Source organism: Paramormyrops kingsleyae, chromosome 7 (assembly GCF_048594095.1).
Source record: "Paramormyrops kingsleyae isolate MSU_618 chromosome 7, PKINGS_0.4, whole genome shotgun sequence".
Taxonomy (NCBI): Eukaryota; Metazoa; Chordata; class Actinopteri; order Osteoglossiformes; family Mormyridae; genus Paramormyrops; species Paramormyrops kingsleyae.
The window spans coordinates 20,998,480-21,007,147 of record NC_132803.1 but is presented as its reverse complement, the minus strand read 5'-3'; the positions used below and the strand labels follow the sequence as shown (position 1 = coordinate 21,007,147).

Here is an 8,668-nt window from a genome sequence, read left to right as displayed (position 1 = left end):
TTACAATATTCTTTGTTCCACTGCACTGGAATTAATTTAAATTCAATTAAAACTGAAATATGCACAGCTTCAGCTACCATACATTTACGTCACTATTTTGCCATAAATCCAGCTGCAATTATTGAACAAGTATAATTTAAAGCAAGAGTCAATCCTGACTGAATATAAGTACTCCATACATTTTGCAGCAGCATCAAAATTGTGTTAATGAAAAGAAAGTGATAGGAGGCTTTACTCACAAGTACTGAATAGAGTGAAGAGAGAATAATCAGTATCAGAATAGAGATACACATATTTATGTGCCATCAGCAATTACTGGCAGCATTAAGCCATTTATGCTGATGCCATCTTCACTAAAGTTGGAATTTGACTTTATTGAGGAAACCTTTAAATATCTGGCAATATACTCTCCAGCTGTAGCAGTGAGGAAAATAATTTTGTGCTATGAAATTGACCAGTGACACATTACTTGAGGGGGCACAGGTAACTTAGTAACTCAGTTACTACTCAAGTTCAAATCCATCCATCCATCCATTTTCTGTAACTGCTTATCCTATTCGGGGTTCAAGTACAAATCATCAACTAATATAGTTCCTGCCTGAATACATTAAACATTATAATTGATTAATGATGAACGAACATGGGATCAGTACATAACTAACACTTAAATAACTTTTCATTGTCACCTGATGTCATTAAACCAAATACATAGTGGTGTAAACAAATGGCAATACTACCATTATTTAAAATAAATGAACAACATTCATCAATTCATGATTGTTTACTGAAACGGGTCTTAAAGTATTACTTTTTTATGAGTGAGAGGAATAGATCAAATATATACATTTACATAATGTAAATATAACCATTTTAACAGCCCCTTATTTTTATCAAAGAACATTTATAGAATTTTTTATATATAACGAGGGTAAACCAAAGTAGAGTAAAAATAAGAGTAAAATCCAAAAAATGAAGTGTTATGGGGAAAAAAAAACACTTGTTTATCAGGGACACTATCACCTTTTTTGATTTGTAAATAAGTTTACCCCCCACAGTGTCCCATAACACAGGAGAAAGGCTCTTTATGGTCTCCTCCGTAGTGTCAAAATGCATTGCTATGCAGCATGCCTAGCTAACTGTGGAAGAAGACTGCCAACACGGCAAACCTCTTTCATAGTCTGAATCCTGCAGGAGAGTTCATAAAATTGAGTATAGCAAGTAATGACACAGAACAGTGCAGCAATTTGCCACCATGGCACCTCTGCATTGCATTCTGAGCAAAGATTGTGTATACTGTTCCATTCTGCCTTCCACATCCACAAGGTGTAGCTTAAGTAATCTGGAATCCCCATTGCCAGTAATGACCACTAAAATATCAATTGACCTAAATGTGAGATTTATCTAACTGTGCTTTCAGCCACAAAGCAGGTCCATCAGCTACAAACTATTTTTACAGTTCACTGTCTGTAAGCTGGTTAATTGGCAGCATGTGGAAAAGCACTATGAAATGATCCACAAGGGTTAAAGACTTCCTCCTTTAATAAAGTCCCCGAATACCTACCCCCAGTCTTTAAACGTTAGGCCTGTTATGACAATGTAATATTTTTTGTGCTCTACTTGTCTCATTGCTTGAATTAGAATGTGTTGCTGTGGAGAAGAGATTGCACCTATTGAATATAAGAATTATTGAAATGAAAGGAATGGGAAAATAAGCCAAATTCAAAGAAGCCACAGAATCTTATTTAACATACCATTCCATAATACACTACTCTCACTGATAGCGCTTTGCATGCTTATTCAAACCAAACAAGATGTGCACACAACCCTTTCTTATTAGAAAAGCTCATTTGAGTGGGTGGATCACTTGATCCATCACTGCATGCATCACCTGATCGCAGGTCTAGGGGTTAATTATAATTTTGGCTTATTCTATTTACGTCACTCCCCTCGAGACACCGGTAATAGCAGCATCCCTTTTTTCATCAGCCTAGAACCCTGAAAAATTTGGCAAATTAAAATGTGTTTTTCTTTTAAGCATCTATGACTCTGATACTGCAGGTTTGCATATTTAGAGATTATGGATCAAAAAGTCAGATTTTATGTTTAAATTCAAATTTTAATTGAGTCAAAACAATAATTCTGTTACACAACAATTCTATATTCTATATGTGGTTATGGAACGTGGATGGAAGATGTATGGATGATTGTAATGCACAATGTTGTTTGCCTATTTTATATTACAAACTACCTTCATTTTTTTTTTAACATTGTTGAAATCCTGAGACTATTTCGAAGGACAGTAGATGCATAATGGTCATAATGTATCATTCCCCCTAATGGAAGTGGTGTATCATACCTCCATTCTATAACCCTCCAATGAAGGCAATTCCAGCAAGTGAGGTTATACAGTAGTGACAACTGGAATAGAAAAACAGCCGAAGACAACGGGAGCTGCCAAAGCCACACTTTGGCTATGCTAATGTAACCCTGCCCCACGTGCCGCGGCTTATCCCCTCTGCGTTGTGTTCTGGCGTATGTAAGGGACTGGACACGGGTCTGAATCTCAGATTTTTTAATGCTCAAGCGCTGAAATAATAAAACAAAACGTGAGCTATGTGAGCAGAGCGTCTCGTACACCTGGCTCCCCTCCGGCCACGTTAGAACTTTTTTTTCTTACCTTGTTTTTTTTTCTTACTGTTAACATAACAAAATAAAATCAATCTGGTTAAATAATTTCAGGTACAAACAAAAAAAATAATGAATTGATCATTTAAATAAATCACTTGAAAAGTTGAAATATAACAAATGCAAACATTAACATACATATTTACCTAAACATACATAAAACATATAATTATCCATAATTAATACATGTCTAACACATAATTAATATGTACATATTAATCAATACAGTACCTCACTTCTTTTGCTAGACAAAAGACAGCGCCACAGTTCAACTTGCATTCGAACACAGCAAATACACTTCCAGCAGGTTTTACGTTACTGAAATAAAAACTTCTCCATACCTGAAATAATAAAACAAAACATGAGCTGTGTGAGCAGAGCGTCTCGTACACCCGGCTCCTGTGACGAAAGAGCGAAACGCAGGTCATCAACGTGGAACCGCACCGTCTCCTTAGCATGCCAGTAAGCTAGTACGCTAATATGCTACCGTCGAGACAAAACTTAATGAGAACTTAAATGATCAACACCAATTTGCCACAGGATTCATACAAAACCAAACAGGCGTTACACAGAACAAAACAATAGCTTGGTTCGCCCTCGAATTTCGTTTTTTAATCCACATTGTTAAACTTATAATCACCTGAGCGTACAGTAATATGAACAACTTACCTCGGGCCACGTTAGAAGAGCTTTTACGTTACCCCCCGGAATGCGCCCACACACACAGACTCGGAAACATACAGGCAGGAGATTAAAAAGATACAATAAAATATCCATGTACTATAATAAGTGCGAATGTTTTGGTGAAATTATGAATCACATTTTAACAACTGGTACACTAACTTTATAAATATCAGAGATATATGTGTAGGTGTTTTTAAAACTATAATTAGATGCGGAAAAATTCTTTCTTCGGTTCTGCCATTTGTTGCATGTGATGGTTGACCGGTCAGATTGCGGTAACGCAAAATAGATCAGGAAATGAAGAAGAGGTATTATGAGGTTCCCTTATCAATATTTGCCAGCTTTACGACAGCTGCCATACAAAAACAAAGCATACTCCTACTATTTAGAAAGACCAGAAGAAAGACCTTCCTTTAAAAGTGCATTGTTCAGCCCATTTTACTTTTCTTTATCATACTTCTTCACCTTCATCACAGGGGTTGTGTGTGTCTCAGTAGGCTGAGCCTCTGTGTCTGTGATCAGAAGGTCACCAGTTCAAGTCTGGCTTCGGCAGAATAGTCACATGTCCATAGGCCCATACCCCCCAGCTTCGCATGCACTGCAGGTGGCTGACCCCTTGCTCTCACGTGCATATTTGTCTGTGTGTCTTTTTAACAGCAAAATGGGCAAAGCGAAAAGAGAATTTCCCTGCAGGGATCAATAACATATCATTATTATTATAATGATACAACGTTCTGCATGACAATTCCATATCTGGTTTTGAAAAGAATTTATTTCAAGTACTGCATTGAAACTATTCTTGTGACCTAGCTGCCAAGACCAAAAGGAGATCTTAAAAAATATGTGGCTCTGCAACTAGAGCACTCTTAAGAGCTTTGAAACAAACATTTCCTTTTCACACTGAAGGATGCAGTTACAGTTTTTCTCTGTTTCTGTATACCCCAGTGGTGGTAACAGTAACCAAATTCTCTTAACAGTCAACAAAACCTGTAAAACAATAACCACACATCTCACTGAGGCAGAGAAAAAATGTGGTGGGGTATATACAGTAGCACAATGTTTCTTACATTTATTTTAATCCACCATAAACATCACTGACTAAACACGAGAGTACACACAGGTGGTCCAACAAAGTGAAATGCAAAGAAGAGAAGATGCATGTTCACTGAAATTAAATTTTACTGTATTGGGTACAATCAAACTGGTACAATCAAACTCAAACCTGATCATACAAAAAAATCAAACATTTACAAATACATGATACTGTCACTCTAAGTGTAGGAAGCCCAACCCAAAATGCAAGCTGTGGTGCAAATACCCTCATAAAGGGCTTTTATTTGCAAACAAACACAGGTAAAGAGGCACAAACAGGTAACAATGACCGAACTGGGGAACTCGAGATTGGGGAGCACTTATAAATACAGGACTAATGAAGGGGCGCACAAGAGGCAGTTGTGAATGGTTAATATGAGGGCAGGAACGGGAGGCAGGACAAATGACCCACAGGTGTGGCTTGTTTAGAGCCACATCGGGGAACAAACAGGAAGATCAGGCAGGTGGCTGGGGCTTGACAGATACAGTTAGGGTGCAATAAAAAATACATTTTGCTTGAGAGCCAGAATCAAAATCTACTACTCTGCCCGATCAATCCTGTCCTGGATATTGGGCCACATGTTTTCATCAGCATCACATAAAATATTTTCCTTGGTACTGTAACATGATAGATACCTTCGGGTAGGGCTGTGCAATATGGCATAGAATTCATATTGCGGTATAATTTGAACCATAGACGGTAGACGGTATATATTGCGGTATATGATTTGATCTGTAAATTTCAATATAACTGTTTTTGAAAGGGTAACATATGTCCATAGCAAAGGCATTGCAACAGGACTTGTATAATAAACTGTTAACACATTTCAAAGTAGTCATGAACGTAGAAAAAAATATGAAAACATTTCAAGTAACTTCAATAATCCATATCAGTCTATGCATGCACGTGCATTCCGGGAAATCTCTCCCACTTTCATTTTCAAAAAACGCATGCGATCTCCTCCAGTTGTTCGAAATGGATGCTGAAGTAGTCAGCTGGGGCCATCAACTGTGGACGATATCTTTTTTGGACACTAATATAAAGCACCGCACCAAACGCTATAGTCTTCGCCTTCGCGTATAGGAATTCCAATCGGGTAATGAAAGATAAATAGACAGTGCACGTAGGTAGCCTATAAAACCCAATACTGTGCAGGGTACCCAGACAGCAATTCCATCTGTGCCGGATCCGTTTTCGAATCACTAGATTCGCGTAGCAGTCACACTCACTATGCACCTCTGCGCCAGCTTTGCAGCATATTTGTCCGCAAGCTCTGACTGACAGTCCGTCAGAAAGGTCCGTATCTGATCCGGAGCAGCAGCGCAGACCGGACCCGCGCTTTTTTAAATCTCGCAGATGCGCGTGTACGTGCCTCAGTAAGAGGTAACTGAAGAGTCACACAATAACCAGGAAGACCTGCTTGTGGTTCTTGGTAAGTGCATTATAAAACTATATTAAGATTGACATATACCAGGTGATAGTTCCATCTATGCGATTAAAAAACATAACTAATGCGAAAGTAGGCTTAAAGTAAGAATTGGCGATTGTGGTGAAAGCCTGTTCTCAAAATTGGTGAATATCTCCGTTCGCGTGGATGTTATGTGCAATGAGATGCGGGCAATATTTTTGTACGTCTGCGTAAAATTCTAATTTTGGGTTCAGTGTCACCAACTTGGCAGTAAATATTATCTAAGCTCATTTCCAGCCTGTTTGTGTCTTCCAGTTCATTTATCTGGTTAGCATGCAAACGTTACTTGAAGTTGCTCAAACTTAGTAGGCCCAGTTGATGGGACCCTGTTTACACGGTTTTTGGATAAATCAGCAAACTTCGTTTAGTTAAATGTTTGCATAACGTTTATTGCTAGTGTTAGCATAAAATCTTTTTCAGATTTAATTTTGATAGTGTTTGAATAAATATGTTTATTTAGATTTGAATTGTATTTTATCTATTAGGTGAAACATTAAGTGTATTTTCCCCCCTTTTTTCAGTTTCTTACTTGTTCATTTCAAATTCAGATTCTCATTTTTGCAGCAGTGTTAGAGTTTTTTTGAGTAGCTAAATATCTCCTATTTCTTTGAACCATGCTCCATAGGTTTTGTTCCATTCCATCTGCTGATGCTAGTCAAGTTGAGGTCAAGCTGCCCATCATCTCTTGCAGGTAACCAGCTATATCACATACATACAGTCACATTTTGAGACACATAATGCACCTGTACCTTGATTTTGAAACTTGTTTCTTGATCTTTATTTCCACCTTTATTTCCACCCAGGTCCCTCAGATCTGTTGATAAAGGTTTCCTTCATGTTGCTCGGTCCCGCCACAAAAACAAAGGGGACCGTGCTTTTGCCGTGGCAGCTCCACGTCTTTGGAATGGTTTGCCTCCAGATATTAGATCTGCACCCACGATCACAATTTTTAAATCCAGACTAAAGACTTATTTGTACTCTTTGGCCTTTGCTTCTTAGTTTTTTTTTATTTTTATTTTTAATTTTTATTTTTCATCTTGCTTTTGCTTTTTATGTATGTAATATTTTTTTTATTTTTTATTGTGTCATGCTATCATGTTGCACTGTGTCCACGTCTTTCTATGCAGGTAGTTCTCGTTTGTGTTTACTGTAATGCTTTTAGCATTTTATGCTTGCTGTCTTTATTTAAGTTTAGTTGAAGTTTTAGTTTGACATTGTACAGCACTTTGGTCAGTTTTCACTGTTTAAATGTGCTATATAAATGAAACTTACTTACTTACTTACTTACTTACTTACCTGATGCCCTGTCGAATAACACATTAAGATTTAGAAATGACACTCTATAGCAGGGGTCTCCAACTCCGGTCCTGGAGAGCTACTATCCAGTAGGTTTTCTGTCCCACTCGGCTTCTGATGAGCCACACCTGGCCCTGTTATTTACCCGAGAACAAGTGTGGCTCATCAGAAGCCAGGTAGGATAGAAAACCTACTGGATAGTAGCTCTCCAGGACCGGAGTTGGAGACCCCTGCTCTATAGGCACCACCAATATCATCCAGCACAAATGTTGAATTCCTTTCCTCCTGAATAAAGTGAAAACTGTATTCCCAGTTTACTTTCAGACGTGCTACTTCCTACTCTTCAGTGACAGACCAAGTAAGATACCACCACACACACACAAACACAGATCAATGTATATTCAGAGATTAGTAAAATAAATGTACTTTTTTATGTTCAGACCTGTACCCGGTTCCACTGGCTCCAACTTTTGCTGATCACCTGTTTTCCTTTAACCATCCAAACTATCATGTAAGTTGACTGTTATTTTCAATGTCTTGCTATTTGACACTTGGTCTCCGCAGACACGTAAATTCGTAAAAAAAAAAATTTAATTATTGCATGATGCATTATTTTTTTTATAAATACAATTGATATTGAATTGAACAATTTATTCCACGCAAGCTTGTCACAATGTTTTTGAATATATTTTTTACATTTTTCATTTGACTGGAGTTTTTGTAATGACAAAAAATGTTATGTGTTCTCTGGATGAGATTGAGATTCAGAAATGTAAAATAAATAAAAATAAACTGTTTTGAAGATGAGAAATGTGTGGGGATTTATTTGGGCCATGTCTGGCCCAGGTGTAGCTGAAAAAATTAATCACCAATCACAGACCAGGGCCAAATGAGCCCCAGATGTAAAGTTTGAGTCACGGATCTGAGCCAGATCCACACCAAATATCATAGCATTAATAACTGTATCGGGCCAGTACTGGCCAAGGTCTGTTCCTGATCCCCAATCCAAATCCGTGCCGGTATTGGGCCGTTGGAAAGAAAGACCCCGGCGCAAACCCGTTTTGCGGATCTGCACCAAATTCTATCCAATGTCTGGCCCAGATCTGCCACAGTTACCTTTTGCTGTCTGGGTAGCCTAATGTAGCCTACATTTTATATAATATTAGTTTTATTAACACATATATAATTGTAAGCTGGTAAGGCATGGCAATATCAAACATTATTTGAGTTTGGAGGTAGGCTACTATACCATTTGTTTTGCTTATTATTATAGGCTTACATTTGGCTATGCCTTTTCAACTGCATGATGTTGCACATGTCACTGGTCGTTGTGCCAATAAACTTTTTTCTTAAATTTTTAATCTGACTGATTTTCATTCGAGTGCGGGTCGGGTGTCGGTATTTATTTATAGCGGATCGGGTGCGGATTCGAATTTTATTTT

General features: G+C 37.9%; 1 long non-coding RNA gene across 1 annotated transcript; it reads left to right on the top strand.

Moving 5' to 3' along the window:
* Positions 1 to 5,647: 5,647 nt before the first annotated feature.
* LOC140592022 (uncharacterized) lies at positions 5,648 to 7,303 on the top strand. Its single transcript, XR_011992245.1, has 3 exons — positions 5,648 to 5,894; positions 6,556 to 6,621; positions 6,734 to 7,303. It is a non-coding gene; the product is annotated as an uncharacterized lncRNA (long non-coding RNA).
* Positions 7,304 to 8,668: the final 1,365 nt, after the last annotated feature.